General features: G+C 41.1%; 1 protein-coding gene across 3 annotated transcripts in view; it reads right to left on the reverse strand.

Annotated features, from left to right (window-relative positions):
• fgd (faciogenital dysplasia) overlaps nucleotides 1-16,871 on the reverse strand; it is a 65,111-nt gene that overhangs the window by 32,515 nt on the left and 15,725 nt on the right. Inside the window, exon 1 of one of the 3 annotated variants that reach the window (XM_007562355.2) lies at nucleotides 7,926-8,086. The exons of the other annotated variants lie outside the window; for them this stretch is intronic. The gene's annotated coding sequence lies outside the window, so the exon portion shown is untranslated. Of the gene's footprint in view, nucleotides 1-7,925; nucleotides 8,087-16,871 lie in introns of those variants that run through there. 3 annotated transcript variants of the gene reach the window in all.

A 16,871-nucleotide genomic window follows, 5' to 3' on the forward strand; every position in this document is an offset into this window, starting at 1 on the left:
ACCGAAAACACGGCCGTCTAAATCATTGGCTTTCCCAAATAAAACACAGCCCACAGGGAGAGAACATTCTGCAAGCAAACAAAACACAGCTGGAATGGCCACAAAACTACACCTCCACAAAAGACAGAGAAGCAATTGGTGTATGTTGAACTTATTCAATGAGTACAGTTTTTTCTATCTATACATTTGAAATTAAAATTAAACAGGTTGAAACCACAGGAAAATAACTTTTTAAAAAAATCATTTAATACAAGTTTGCTGATGTTTCTTTAACATCACAGCAAAATTCAATCAGGTACACTGTAGTACTGGTCCTCCATTAACTTAATATTCACCTGAATAAAATATTTTTGAGGGTATTTTGACCCCAAAACGTGTAGTAAAATGTCTGGAGTTACAACAGCTTTTATTAAAAGTAAGGAAGAATAAATGTTTATATTTACATACCTCAACGTCAATGCAGAGATGGTTAAGATCTTAACTGCAAGAGTTCCGCCACCATAAAATACAACACACTGGCGGCAGCCAGGAGCTCACTCTACTCCTTTACGACATACACTGTTCTGTGCAACTGTGTCATCATGAAACACACAGCTGCACAGCTCATGCTTCACAAGACGTAATCACAGCAGGTACAACAATATGCTCCAAAAAAAAAAAAAAAAAAAGAAATGAAATGAACCCCACAGAGAAAACAGCTCTAACCCACACCGCTGTTAGCTCCGATCAATAAAACTAATCTGTTTTAATTGAAGACGATATATATTTTTTCTTAGCATGTCTAATCCCTGCGGGGTCACAGTGAGGCTGAGGCCTGTCTCCAGCGGTGAATGAGTGAGAGTCGTGGCTTACGCTGCACACCTCACGGTTTTTGTTTGAGGGCACCGTCTTACTTTAATCTTATCTTTAAGATTTAGTAGGAATAAACCCCGTTTTTAAAAAAAACCCAACCGGTCCCAATTTTGCTCTAGAGTTGCTTGCTTGCCTTGGCGACACGAGCTGTAAGCGCTGCAGCCGCCGCAGCTTTACCCAATCAGCCTCTGGCAACCTTCAGATCTCACTCAGTCATCTCCGTATCAGGTTTATTTCTTTATTCTATTTAACAAAATAATATTTTTGCCCAAATATTCTCTTTTTCCAACTAATTTTATCCACAGTGCTCAACTGTTTTTTTTTTTTAATGCGTGTCCATGCCTTTAACCGGGCTCCTCTCACACCACCCTGCATCTGTTCCAGGCAGGATGGATGTCAGCATGTGAACAAGGAGTGCCTGCAAAGGTGCTGACAGTCAAACAGCCCCAGAGTGGCCCAGCCCGGCCCCGTGCAGGTCATCGTGTTGCTCATTCCTGTCTGGATCAGCCCAGTCTGGTTGGTCTTATCCAGAAAGAGTGTGTGTATGTGTGTGTGTGTGTGCAGGTGTGAAGGACTGTGCTGATGAAATCGAAAGGTTGAGGGGGGTGCGGGAGAGGAAACGGGATGCTGCTCTTCTGTGCTGATACGTCTTGGATTCACACCAACACACACACAGAGAAAGAGAAAGGTCACTTGTACTGAGCAGCGAAAAATCTTTGTTGACGTCAGAACAATTTTCAAAATGTCACTTGGCTCCTCGGACGCAAAGTCAGCATCGAAGGCAGACTGAACTTTCAAGAAAACGTCTGACTCACGGCAATTTTCAGGACCGGTCCCTCAAACTTCAAAAAGTTGCAAATGAGGTTTGTACTAAAAATCAATGTTTGTAGGGAAAGCCCTGAACCGAAACAAACAGAACAATTTTGAGATGAACGTCTGAAGGGTGAGACATACCAAGAGCCATGAGGAAACACTCACACGACCACCACTGTACAAGGAGAGGGTCGTTATAGGAGCCAGGTGTACAGAAGACAGACCAATAAAGGCTCCCGTTTCCTCTGTAATGGCTCCCTTGAGTTAAGCACAGCACAACGCAGCTTGGAGGCTCATTGGTGTTCTCACAGTACGGAAAGAAGGGGACCAAATAACACTCTTATAAAATCAAACATTAAAAAACCTGTCTCGATATTTAAACTTGATAAATATGTGTCGACCTGCATGCAAACTGGCACTATCCTTCAAAATGACTGCACCGTAATAGATTAGTCCCTCTGGGAATAAAACATGCAATTATTATAATCTCTGATGTAATTAACATGCAAGCCACACACGGGCAAGACATCAAGGGATTATTCTGAGACGTAAACTATAGATGTTACTATTTTTCAGCATGGGGTTTAATTAAGGCAAATATATTGCTTTTTTTTTTTTTTAAAGTCAACACCTTAACTGAGGAAAAGGTCAAATAAGAAAACAAAAGAATAAAAGTCAAATCTACCAGTTAAGGTCAAAGGTAAAGTTAGCATTTTAATGTCACATAGCTATGTAGTGTCTGTGTGATCGTAGTGTTAAACACTTCCTGAGGTGGTAGCAGCAACATAAAATAAAACGACTGAACTAGAAGCATTTTTGAGGCTCAAAATACTCCAAAATATTTTCTGTCGTGTCCTGACCTCTAATCTTAATCAAATGCTGACTTCTTACATTAACACCAGGATTAAATTATTTTTGTTTAGGTTTCTCTTTTGTGCATTGGGAGTCTTTATCCAAGTGTTATTTGGACAGGAGTAGAAAGAGGGAGGACGCTTGTTTAGGCTGGATGGCGTGTTAGAAGATTTGCCGCTCAGTATTAGGATGCCGACGCTGTGAGGAACAGATCAGAAATCACTAGAAACACAGACAGAAAGTGGCTGTGGACTGGAATCAGACAATTTCCAGGATTATCCGCCCTGACTGTTCGTTGGAAACCAAGTAAAAAAAAAAACATCTTTTTCTTGTTAGTCACCATATTATTTTTATTTTCACTCTCTGAGTTGAACTGGATTGGTAGTTTTCCCTGCAACTTTTAGATGCTTCTCAACAACGCAGTTGAATTGAATGACTCATCAGCATTTTTTTTTTTAGCTCTACAGAGGCCTGGTAACGAGCCATTCATTTAAATCGGTTGTGTAGAAGCTGGCATGTATTCAAAAGTTGCAAGATAGTAGATCTCAATGCCTAGACTTGGGCACAATTCTGCCACTTAAAAGAAAAGTGTAGAAAGAAAATTAGAGTAAGAGAGAGCAAGACTTTCAGGTGATAACGGAAAGGCTGAAAGGACTGAAGCGTTGTTGGCTATTCGATCCTTTGAGCTATTAACGTACCTGGCCAAATTGTTTATTGCATAAATTGGGATAAGCTTGTAATTCCTTTATCGTCAGTTTGAGTCAATTTTTTTGTTTTGCCGTCATCTGGAACTGGGATGCCAGAAATTGGTGGAAACCAGACACTTTTTGTACTGGAGTGGTAAAATGTACTTCCATGAGCTGCCTCAGGGCTTACTCTGTGAAGAAGTTTGTCCAAAATTAGAATGGATTTGATAACTCGCATGAAAACAATCTTACTAAAACAGTCACAAATCTTTAATTAAGACTTAGTTACCCACTATTCTCATTTGGTCTTATTACAACTTTAAAATGTTTAAAATGTAATATTAGGAAAGAGAATTTAGAGGCCTATGAAAATATCAGCTCGGACACAACTCCCCTGATTTATACAGTTTATGTGGTTAGTCAACCTTTCTAAAAGCTGCTCATTGTTTTTCTTTCACCTAACTCATGGTTAGTTCAAAGCTCTGGTGGAGATGCTTCACAAAGAGCTGCAGGAAACTTAACTGCCTGCAGCTGGCAAGTCTGCCCACCTGTCATCTGTCACCTCTCTCCGTCTCATTAGTTTGCTCCTCAGGGGGGGTTTAATAACCCAGATTTATCAAGTGGGATCCCCACAGAAATCTGAAAACAATTTCACCGAGACATACGGCACTATGAAAACGAGCGCGAAATAAACATATCTATATGAAGACAGCACTTTGTGGATTTTAATTTTCCTCCCTTTCGTCTCGTTGACAACCGCCCCTGTGGCTGCTCCTGCTCAGAAAAATGAGTCCGGCTGCGAGAAGAACAAAACAGAGATCACAAAGAATGGCTTACTGTCATGAAATTTACCATTTATGGTAGCTCCCCACAAGCAGGACCATGTGTGCACAGGTACTGACTTCACTTTTACGAGGAGAGACATTAAACTCTGCCTGCCACTGACGTGAACACAGCAAGAAAAGGACTCAATAGAATACATTCCTTGAGACAAAAAAAAAAAAACTGTATTCATAAAAAAAAAGAATTTCTCACAATTAAACATATAAATATCAAAGAAAGAACAACAAAACACCTTCAGAGTTTTCAGAGCAGAAGAAAAGCATTTCAGCTCCACTTGGCAGCCTCTGGAAGCCACCTTTCTGCCAGCCCTGCAGCAGCAGGCTGCAACTACAAAGCCGGTTTCTGCGTTAACGTTGAAACCCTGGGCGTTTAATGGAAGCTGTGATTTTACAGCACAAGCCCACAATTAAAGGCAAACGGCCTCTGCGTGTCTGAGGGGGGGTCACATTAAAAAGACGCGAAGTTGCTCCTGACAGACTTTTGCAGGATGCGAGTGACGTCTGTGGGCATGTGTCATTTTCACCCCGAGCGTCTGATGCCAAAGTTTTGCACGAAGGCGGGACACATGCTCCAGCGGAGACGAGAGCGCGTCTAACAGTTTCCGACTGACTGCCCCGACTAAATGGGGAAGTAAAGTATAGAAGCCCACAGATTGCACGCAAAGACCTGAGGAGACACATGATCCTAGAAAGCAGAAAAATATTTGTCTTGCTTGCTGAGCAGCCTGAGGCATGGGGGGAAAAATTAACTCGACGTCAAACAGCTAAAGGTTTTCAGAAGGCTGAATGGCAAGATCTCTGTAACGTACTTCAAACGAGGTTCTTAGGTTAACAGATAAAAAACCCCAAAACAGAACAAAAACTCCAACTGTTGGAGAAAAGCTGGATTACAAGAAAGTTTCCAGTGTTTCCATACTTACAAGTAAATATGGTGGCTTCATGTCATGTTTTTGTTTTCTGTCTGTATGCGCTATGGTCAGTGTCGCCACACGTTCTCCATTATTTCTGACCAACACGAAGCACTTCCTTCCCCTGAATCTGACCAAGGAACTGAGAGAAAACCACAAGAAGGAGTTGAAAGAGTTCACATCCCCAAGAGTTTGTCAAATGAGAAAATCCACTTGACAAATACGAACTTTCTAATAAAGGGGAACAGTTTTAAGGAACAAGAGTAAATTTCAAATGGACACAGAAACTACAGCGATGCTACAGGAAACCACAACATCTAAAATATATGTTCGACTGCAAGTTTATAGAATGTGTGGCTATATTCTATTTGAGTGAGATGAGGGTCAGTGAAATATTTTACCTCCTGCAATAATAGATGTACATGCACTCTAGAATTGACTCTGGTTTTACATTTTTTCATTTAACTTTAAAATTCTGCTTTTTTAAAGTTAGTAAAAAGAAACAGAGCATCAGCGATGTCAGTGGTTCCGGATTGAAATGAAGCTCATGAGCAAGCAAAACCATTTTGGGTCGTCACCATGAACAGAAAAACGTCAAGTGGTCTTGCTGGGGGGGTTTTTATGTCGTTGAAATGGAAACAGTTGTTCAACCACATGAGCTAATTTATCAGTATACATCAGCTGCTCACGAGAACGAATCAAGGGTTCACACTCTCACAAGAAGAAGATTTAACTATTTGGCCACAACAACAAGCATATCCAGAGGAGTCGAGGTGAGGCTTTTAAAGAACACTGAACTAACTGACAGGCATGGTGGTAGCAGCATCACGCTGTGGGCCTGCTTTCCTGCTAATGCTACTGGTGCAATGTAAAATGGGAAAAATAATGAAGGAGCTTCAGCAGCCATGTGAATACCTCAACTCTAGCAAAGGACCGAGAGAATGACTGTTTTTAAAACCAAGCGTTTTTGTTCACTGAATGATTTCGGCTCAAGATTCCATGTTACTCTTTTTAGACAGCAACAGCCAGAAGATTTAGGAAAAAAAAAAAAGCACAAGTACCTTAGTGATAACCTTGTCTCCGGCACAGTAGAGCTACATGCCAACCCGGTTACAGACCCAGCCCAGCATTAAATACTTGTGGACACTGTGGGCTTACAGAAATCCTTTCCTTTGGCTTCCTCTAAAAGCAAACCTGACCAGACGCAGGAAAATGGGTGCAGTATGACTAACTACTTTTTCCACTGCCAACGGGGTTCTGGGCTCTTTGCTTTTCACACAAGGTTACTGTGCGAGCCCTTTCGGCCTCGAGCGCTGACGGTTTCTACATGGGAGCTCCACCATAAATCTCAGCTTGAAGAGTTCCTGACTGGTCTGAGATCTCCTGGTTAACCTGCTGTTGCTCAGAGTGTAACGTAGCAACTGACTCTGTTTATGCTGTCTTTTAGGAAAACATGGATGTTTCTATTGTTTTTGGAAAGAAGCAGCTATTTTGCAGCAAAAGATGTCCTTAAGATGCAGGAAAGGAGCATTCAAATTCACATGATTTAGCCTTTTCAGACCATTGTGAGTTTGTTCTTGAGATTTATATTTAAAACAGAACTGAAAGAGAGAAATCCTTCAACTGCCAGGATCTAAAGCCAGTCTTTTTTTGACTATAGTTTGTGAGGAAGGAAGCTGCGCTCGGTGTCTTCTACAGATGTTTTTGTGTCATTTCCTTCAGTAGTTCTTGGTGCAGCGCCACCACAGGCGACGCGGTGAACAGGTTTTTCAAATTGTCGGATAGTTTGACACAGTGAACCACACCAGCTGAAAATGTAACAAATGTTGCAGCTTTGGTCCACAATCAGTGTGAAAATAACTTTAGACTGCCATTTTATTTATGATAGCTGATCTAAACTACCAACATAAGAAATCTGTGAGGACTTAAAATATCATTTAAAATAGTAAAACCCAGTCTCATGGTGCCTGCCTTATCAGAGTGGTGTGACTTCATAAACACAAAGCTATTTGAAGGATTGGGGCATAAATAGCCCTCAGGCTATACATGCTAGGCTATATATGCATATCAGTTCCACTCTTAGGCTGCTAGGCTCATTTCATTGATCTGGGTCAAAAGGTTGTTGATCAGTCTTGCAGTCTAAGCAATGCGACAGTGTCTGGCGCACATTGGGCTTCGGCTCTCCACAGCTGCCACCGGTCCTCATGGAAACACACACAGACTCCCCTCTCTTCAAGACGCCTCCCTCGTCGGTCAGTTAAATTATAGCGTGGCCTGAAACAACTTGAAAACACTGGCTCCAAACACTAACATAACTGCGAGAAATAACTGTCAAAGTACACAAGTGGCAGCTGTGCAATCTGCTAAGCTTTAAATCATCTGTTACGATGATTCGCAGTGACATCATTGTGCAAAAGGGGGTCATCTGTGTTGCTTCAGCTGCCACATTAGTGACCTTTTATTGATCGGTCGTTGAAAAATTGGCAAAGAAGAAGAATCTGAGCATTGGTTTATTACAGCAATGTCAGAGGGAGGATGAAATGTTGCCACTGCTTCCCGCTAACTAAATTACTCACCAAGTCTGAGCAGTTCAAAGACCCAGAGGAGCTCAGTGCTTACTCCAAGTAAACTGCAAGAAGAAAACAGCTTACACTGTGATATTTCCTGAAAGAAGAAGAAGAAGAAAAAAAAAAAACCGCTGGAGGGAATCCAGGAATCAAGGCAGCAGAAAATTGCCCTCGATGTTCTCAATAAAACATGCAGCCTGGCATTTATATTTCAGAGGGCAGTGAAAAATAGCCTGGATTCAGGAGACATCTGCAAGCCCACACACTCAAACGTACGCCAGACAGAGGTTTGGTTTGGGGGAGAAGCACGTTGAGCGGCTGCATCCTAATACCACCATACGTTAAATGTACGGTACACAACATGTTTATTTAAGAGGAGATGGTGAAGAACAATTACCAACTCACCGGACAAACTCAGATTCCCTTCGACCTCCCTGACCAGAAACTTGGCATTTCCAGTCACCTCCTGCTGTTTCACGCAAACACGAACAGAAAAAGTAGATCTAGTCCATGGCAGAGCCACAAGGAGGTTTCCTGTTGACTCTGAATATTTTAGGCGTACAGCGCAAGTCCGCTACCGCCGCTACTACTACTACTCCTGCTCCTGCTCCCTCATCGATTCTGTCTAACCACCACGCTAGCCCTCTCTCTCCTCCTCTTTCCTCCTGCCCTCCTCCTGCTCTGTCTCCACCTCCCCTCACAGCCTACAAATGCACAGTGCCCTAAAAAAAAAAAAAAAACAGAGGGTGAGATGCGTTCCTCCTGTCCTACGCTCTGATCCCCACATCATTCAGAGCAACGGACTAAACAATGCCTCCACCGCCGCCGCTCTGAAAAGAGCCCAGAAGCGGTTCTCAGTCGGCGATAATGCCTCCCCAACTGTCGCTATGGAAACTAATGACAGGAGGGAGGGTGAAACGCGGGGAGATGGAGAGGGAGGGGAGAGTTAAGTGAGAGGGAGAAGAGTGGAGGAGGGAGAGAGGAAAAGAAGGGGCTGAATGAACGATGGGGGAAGTGTGTATAACTACAAGTGGGTGTGACCGCAGTTGTAGCACGAGAGAGTGCATGGGGGCATGAGGGAAGAAAATTGCTGTAAAAGTTGCCACTTGACACAAGGGGAGAAAAATTGATTATCCAACTAATTAATTAATCAATTGGAAAAGTTGCTTTTTTTTGTCCAGAATATGCAACAGAAAAAAAAAAAACCGGCACTCCAAATAAAACCAATATGTCTTCCTTTTTAAATCATTTTAAATATGACCCATTAATACATTTGAATACTTCTGAAAGGCCCACTTATTTCAGGAACGCTTCAGTGAAACACATTATATAGATTAACGGCACAACGATGGACATATGAAAGCCTTTATTTTTGTTAACTATGATGAGTTTTCAATTACAGACAGTAAAAAAAAAAAAGAAATTTTTTTAAAAACAGAAATGCAGGCCATGTCTGATACCTGTTTAAAGGTTATTTTTAAGAAGCGTTTCAATCTTACAAACATGGCTCATCTGCACGCAGATTCTAATTTATTGACTGTGCACATATAATTTTTTTCCTTATGAATTATATTTATAATTTTTTTCATTACATTTTTATTATTTTGGAATTTACATGCTTTCATTACTTTTTTAAATAAAATATTAAAAGCTACATTTATTCCGACTGCTGCTAAAATAAATGTATTTTTTACAATTATAATAATGCTATGACATTTACCTATTGCTGCTTGAATTGCAAAAACATACACTCTGCTAAAAATAAATATTTTAAACACTTCCATCCTCAGAAGAATGTTAGATTTTAAGTCACCCATTAAACTGTCATGCTGCTTGATGATTGCCAACATTAATTTTAAAACTGCATCTCTTGAATAAGAGTGATCGGCTCAATATGTTTGTTTTGCATTATGAATTATTTCCAAACCATCCTAATTTGTCCTTTTTTGTAAGCTAGGAAAAAAATGAAGAAGCCTTCCTTTAGCCAGCTGACCATCAGTGCGCAGCCACAGGTGGCGGAGTGACTCTGTTGCATCACTGTTCAGCATAAAGCCAGAGAAAACTCCGACGTCTCTCAGAAGGACTGAAGGGATGGCATGGTGGAAAATTTGAGCAATTTTTAAATTGTGATGTAAATGAAAAGAAGAAAGGACTTTATATCTCTGGACGATGCACTTTTCAGCTGGAGCCCTTACGATAGTTACCGTTTCTGATGTGTGAATAAATAAAACATGTTGCGTCTCCTGGGGACCCAGTTAACCAGCGCTCTCAGGGGGACGCATCCCTGTGCAGCTTCCCCCCACAGACTTGCAAAACACAAAAGCTGGCAGAATGACGCGACCAAGCTGCTCCGACCCTCTTCGTATGCACATATAATTACAACCACCTACTCCCCCCTCCAACCCATCCCCTTCATATACCTCTGTGCTCCCCCCTTCTAAACACTCAGGAGCTGACGCGGGCTTTAAAGACGGGGTGACATTGCCTGACACCGGCTCTGAGACGAATGCCAGCAATAACCATGGAAACACTGGTGAAGTATCACCAGTTTCAAAACGATAACAGGGCTTCAGATATGGGTGTGAGGAGTAGAGTGGAAGCGATGAAGAGCAAGCAGAGGGGGATGGGAGTCTGTGTTCGATTTAAATTTAAAGGTGGGGGGGGGAGGAAAAAAAAGCAGATAATTTAAAACCAGAGGAGAGTTGTGAGTAGGAGTAAGTGGGTTAAATTACTCCTTAATTTATCTTCTTGTCGTTCTACTGAATCATCAGTGACAGAATCCCCCTCCTCAAACCCCTCACCTCCTGCAGCTCTCGCTAAACTGGTTAAAACTACTTTGAATGGTGAATTATGCATCAGTCTGCAAGGATGGAACAGGTGCTACAATGAAACTGGCTGCTCGTCCCGGCAGACCTGACAAGGAGAAATCTCCTTACACAAAGCAAAGGTCAAGTAAAGAATTAGCTCTGCAGCCACGTTGGAGTCTAATCTAAAAGGAGGAAAACAAGACCACAGACTTTCCTTTGCTGGCAGCGAAACATGGGGCTAATATTCACAGTTTCTCGACCAACCAGCGTTAGCTGATGGTTAGTTAAAAATACTGAATCTGGCATAATTTAGTTACAAACTATATTATGTCAAAATGACAAAAAGGTTTAATATTATATGCACATTTATTTGACAAAAAGGTACTTAGTTAATCATGTATGTTTTTTATTTAAATGTTTGTGGTAATAGAATGATATTGTTAAAGTATTTTGACTCAAAGTACTTTGACTCAAGGTTATGCTGTCAGAATGACTTTTGGGTCCAATTCCTTGAAGATTGAAAAATGGCAGTTTTTACTTTTCATTAATAGCGACAAACTGACGGTCACCACAGAGACCAGGAGAAAACCAGCACAGATTGTCCGTCTTTCTTTCACCCATTTCCTCCTCTTGCTAAACACAACATTTTCTTCCCATCTGTCCACAAACGGGAAACTTTGTGAGTTTATTCTGCCCGCCGCACACAAACCCCCTGAAATATTGACGACCGACCGCCTAAATCTCCTTCGCCTCGCTTACCCACAGATGACATCTGTCAGACATCTGCTGACATACTTTCTTCTGTCACTTAGACCTCGGTTATCTTAGGAAGGGAGATCAGGAAAGGGAATCCACTTCTTCTTTTTATAAAGAAATAGACATGCAAAACAAGCTCTTTCTTTGTTCACGTTTGTTCCTGTGGACGTTTATGCATAAACTGTGTGGCCACAGTTTATAACTCGACAAGACTGCTGCGTGAGCAATGCGCCGTCAACAAGAAGCGAAACAAAACAGTGCCGCTGTGTGAACGGCTGCCAGAGCTCTGTCAGCTTCCCCTCAGAGGTCTGCGCTGGGTTCGATCAGCACAAACACACCGTGCACATTTTTCCTCTAGACATGCAGGCGTACTCAGGAGTTCGTCCAGCTCCACTACAGGAAGGACTCTAAAAGGACATCTGCATGGATAAATCAATAAAGACTTCCTTATTAATTCTTTATTAGGACTCTTTTTTTTTTTCTTTAAATCTGTGACTGATTGCATGGCTGATCTGGCTCGGTTTCCTCAGCGCGCACCCCGCTGAGGAAAGCCGGAAGAAGGACGCTGGGTTTTTGTCATGGAGACAATTCAAATTCCTCTGCATGTTGGCCCGACCAGAAAGCCCTTTCTGAAACGCAGGGAGACACATGAATAAATCACACACACACACACGCGCACGCACACACACGCAGACGACAGACATAAGCTTAATCTGAGAAAATAAATAACCCTCTTATTCACACATCCCTGAAGGTCCTGGAGCGCCAGGAAGACACAACAACTACTCAGGCGTCTGGTGACGGAGCTTTATTCTTCCGTCGGAACATTCATGTTTCCTCATTTAACCTCTGCCTCAGCTAGAACTGCGCTCAGGACAAACTCAAATCTGTTTCCTGGAGTAGATTAGAGACGATGATGGAGTCGGATAATAACAGCGAGGTGAGATTTCGCTAGTAAACCTTTTGACGTCCTTGTTTAAACAAGTCTTTAATGGTCATTCCCAAATATCTCCCTGCTCAAATATTGACCCTGGTATCCACCTACATCTCAAACATTCGGCAGCTAGAAATCAAAGAACTGCTTAAAATTACTCCAACAAGCACGCCATCAGCCTCCCTCTCTCAAAGCAGCGTCTCATAAGGAGAGGTCATTAATATTTCACCCGGAGGACAATCTTTTAATTCATTATTAATGATTAAACTTATCTGCAGGAGGAGAGAGGTCTTATCTGAATTACAAAGAGTCTGGAGCCAACGATAATCCGTGCATCTACACAACCCCCACCTCTCGCCCCCTTTCTGAGAGGAAAGTGAGGCGGCAGACCTTCTGTCCCGCTCTGTTAGAGCTGCAGAGATCTGCAGAATATAGTTCTGCATTGATCCCATGCTGTGAGCGAGTGTCTGGCCCTGCGGCAAGGTGGCAACGATGGGTGCAATGCAAGGAAGATAAGGTGGAGATTTGTCAGATGATATTTTCCTCTACCATAGAACAGATACAAACTGCTGCAGTTTAGGATATTTCTGATAGATGCCAAGCTGAAAGGTAAACATTAACACAGAAATTATATAGTGAATTATTTTAATCTAAAAACAAAAAATACTCTGATCTGTAACTGGCTAGTTGAAAAATTCAACTCTTAAACCAATCATAAATGCCCTATAATGTTTGCGTTTTTCTAGCATACGTCTCCATGGTTTCCTTCACATTATCAATAAGCATCAGTGTACTTGAAAGCATGACTGCAATTATCATGTGCTGTTAGGTGGTATAAATACGCTACCTAATGCATTTGTTGCAATATTTATGGCAATGATTTATTTTTAGAGCATGCTTGTGTTTTGGGGGAACCAAAAACATTCAAGGACAGAAGTACTGCCAAAAGCTGAAATTGTTAAATGCTCTTCATCATCACTTTTATCATAATAGCATTTGCTGGAAGGCACCACCATGCAGGCCAAGTAAGAAATCTACATGTATCACACAAAACAATTTCACAAAAAGTAAAGTTTAAAGTGTTGTAAAGATCTATAAATGCAGGATGCATTTATAGATCTTGGTGAGCAGGAAAGAATATACCAGGTTGTTGGGAGTCTGGTATGCATTTATGTTTAGGATCAATTTGGATTTTAAGGCTTTTAAGGGTGAGTCGTGAGATTTTAGAACCGATTTATAAGTCCACCAAGACGGCAGTACAGGAAAGCCAAAAACGGAAAGCAACTTGTTCCTGCATTTTTTATTTGCCTATGCAAGACAGCAGGGGGAGCTCTGACTGATACGATCAGTCATTGGTCTCAGTGGGATCAGAACAGAAAAGCTTTTTGTACAACTTTAGGTGAAGAGAAGGAGACCAGTTTGAAGAAGTCTGATTTAAGTAACTAGTCTTAGAGTAAAATAAATTTAAAAAAGTCACAGTAAAAACACAATGGATTTGATGTGTGGATTGGTACACTTGGGGATTAAATAGCTCAGATTAAAAGAGATTAAAATGAATTGCACAACCTGGCAAAGCCCAGATCAGTTTTTGATTAAGCCTAGAGATAACAAAGGGACCACTTTCTCTTTACCATGACTCAAGGTAAAACACAGGTCATAAAATTAAAACAAGTACTGAAATGGGCTTAATATTTAATGTTCAGTTCTGTAATTGAACCGCAAATGATTATTTAGTGACTTCCTTCTTTTTCTAGGAAGAAACAACTCAGGAAGAAAGTTTCTTTATTTTCCATAGCATTGTAAATATGCTATTTTTATAATTTTTCACAAGTTGTGTAACCCAATCTCAGTTTCCTGCTTTACTTTCAAGTAAACATCTCCGACAGCTCTCATCCGAGCAACGAACAGATAATCTGGTGATCACCGCTTGCTTTAGTAAAACCACTTGATCTATATTAGTATTCAGAGAACAACACTGTCGATATTCACTCACAGATTTATTTGTGGAATTATTTCAGCTACAAAGTTCTTAGTGAGCACACTCTACTCTTTTTTTTTCACCATGTCATTATACATTAAACAAAGATTGAGCAAAAACGGGAAAACTCTGTCAAAACAGACACAATACGAGACATTCAAATATGGTGGTACTTTTAAATATGACCTTTATTATTGATTCTGGCACTAAATGTAACAAACTAAAAATAAATGGTTGCACAAGGTATTTGGTTTTAAAATCCTGTACATTTTGGCAGTGTTTTTTTTTTATGTCTATGTTATATCTAAAATGCAACTAAAATTAAATTTCAATTTAAAAGGATTTGCTAATCCAAGTATTTCCATTTTTTGAAACATTTGCCAGTGTATTGCTACTAGGATTGATAAGAAAAAAGTTATTTTACACACTGTGTCAATACAGCTTGGACTTGCACTTTTTAAAACATGCCTTACCTGGTACCTATGCCGCGGTTTAAAACGTTAAAACCCAGGAGATCAATTATAGCGTCATTAGGTGGCTTATAATGCAAAACCGTGATCGGTTTTTCCACAAACAGGATGATTTAAGCATCTTTTAAAATTTTGCGGCGGTCAGCATTTCCTAATGGTAATAAGCTCTGCTGCAGCCAACCATGAGGAGGGCATCGAGGACACTGCAGAGCAATTTTAGAAAGAGCCTAAAAAAAAAAAAAACACAGAGAGCATGATATTTGGATTGGACGGCTGCCTAGAGGTCAGATTATTAAATTTCAGACAGCGTGAAGCCTGTCTGTACAAAGCTAAAATTACAGCCCCATTATTTTTTCAATTTTTCTACCTTGTTTTGGGATTTATTCCACACCTCCACCCCCTCCCGCCGCCTTGTTGGGCTTGATCCTCATCGCAGGTACAATGGTCACTCTGTGGGAGATCAATACCTACAAATGAGGTTATTTTCCCCGCCATGAGTCACAGCAGCGGTGTGCTTGGATGAACTCTGTGTCCTTGAATAAAATCTCGTAAAGGTGCGATGAACGTAAACAGCCACGTGGAAATTTGTGAGCATTAACGGTGTGACTGTGGATGTGCGTGTCTTTTGGCCCACTGTGGGTTTGGTCATCTGATGAGCTGCAGGCTCATCTCTCCCTACAGCGCCCAGATGGCCCGTGATTATGAACGGCTCAGTAGAGATTACTGTGCAGCAAAGAGATGAAAAGAAATGGAGAGTAAAAAAAGAAAAAAAAGAAAAAAAAAGGAAGTTCAAATTAGGATAAAGAACGGATACAATTGAATGAAATGAACGCGGGGTTATGCAAGGTCAAAGAAACGGGCCAACAACATGGCACAGCGGCAACGACAGAAGGCGTTTGTCATGAAGGAAGGCAAACCTCTCCTCTGTCCTTCTTCACAGCACCATGAAGACTTTCAACAACTTATCGCTTCCCTCGGCTTGTTTTCATTTCAGAAATGCTGACGACCAGTTATTATGATCTCAGATTTCACCAGAGCGGAGTGCAGGCGGATAAGTGTGGGTGTGCGTCAGATGAGAATGTGTATAGCAACAAACACACTCGGGGACATTTGTCCCCCAGCAGCTGGCTGAAATGATGGATCACGCACAGACAGGTAAAGCATGAAAAATGATCAATGCTCTGCCAAACCAACAGCAGTTAACCTCTCGATGCATTTGCTGTAGCAGCTTCACCTGAGGGGAAACACAGAATGTGTCCAAGAGAGCAAACGATGGCAAAAACACCTCAATGCACATTTCTGATCCATGGTACACAGATATATATGTCATGGAATATATATTTCTGTCGTAGCATGCTGGACAAGCTGTTACTTTAATTCAGATTTGTTCTTATACAGACTTTTTTTTTTTATTTCTGGTTGACATATTTCATGTTTGGACAATTGTTCCCTCTGGCTTTAGATGCTATGCATCAGCGAGGATTTTGCTCTGTATTTCTTTACTTTCAGACTTTATGATGCGCTACCAGGGCAACACAATATCGTTTTTTTTTTGTTTTCTTTTTTAGAACTGGGAGCAACTGATCAGCATCTCAAAAGCTCCAATAATTCTTGACCTACAACCCTGAACCTCAGAAAGCTTCACGAATGCAGAGACGGACTAAAGAGCAGAGAGTGAAGCAAAGGAAGTTCAAATTATTGCTTCCATCGAACACAAAGTTGAGGACGCTCATACACTGAAAGGCAAATCAGTAGGCAAATTCGGGTCGCCTGCTGATGTCCACATCGTTGTGAGGCAGGACGAATTTTGAATAAAATCCTTACTGATTGCAGGATGATTACCTAGAGAACCACACCCATCCCAGTTTGTAGTAATGTTACTATTCATGTTTTTTTTAACCATATTACGTAGTAATACATAAGGCCTTGGGTATTATTGTACATCCTTCTCCTGACTGATACTTATTGACAGAAAGATCTCTCTAATACTTTAGAAGCTCTCTGTGGGCCATGCTGTTTGGTTGCAAGATCGAGACGTAAAAATGTCGGCGAATGTTTTATAGAGCAGCCAGAGTTTATTTGGGGTTAATCAGAGCCAACTTGAGTGGTGGTGGGTGTATACTGACCTCTCCAAAACAGGAGTTTGAATGTAGTGGTCATTTCTGTACATAACCACATCCCCAGTTATATGAGTGCTTGCACAGCATTATTTTAGCTTTGTATTTCCACCCCTAAAATATATCTGTTTGCTTCTAAATCAAGTTGTGTGGGTTATAGGTCGTGTCAAACGTGCAAAAAGCTCAATAATGATCTCTCAAGGCCTTATTTTTCCCACCTAACAAAAAACCTGCCATTTGTATATTCTTTTTCTAAGTACGATACATGGAGGAGTTGCACAGAGATTGA

Source organism: Poecilia formosa, unplaced genomic scaffold (genome assembly GCF_000485575.1).
Source record: "Poecilia formosa unplaced genomic scaffold, Poecilia_formosa-5.1.2 Scaffold135, whole genome shotgun sequence".
NCBI lineage: Eukaryota > Metazoa > Chordata > Actinopteri > Cyprinodontiformes > Poeciliidae > Poecilia > Poecilia formosa.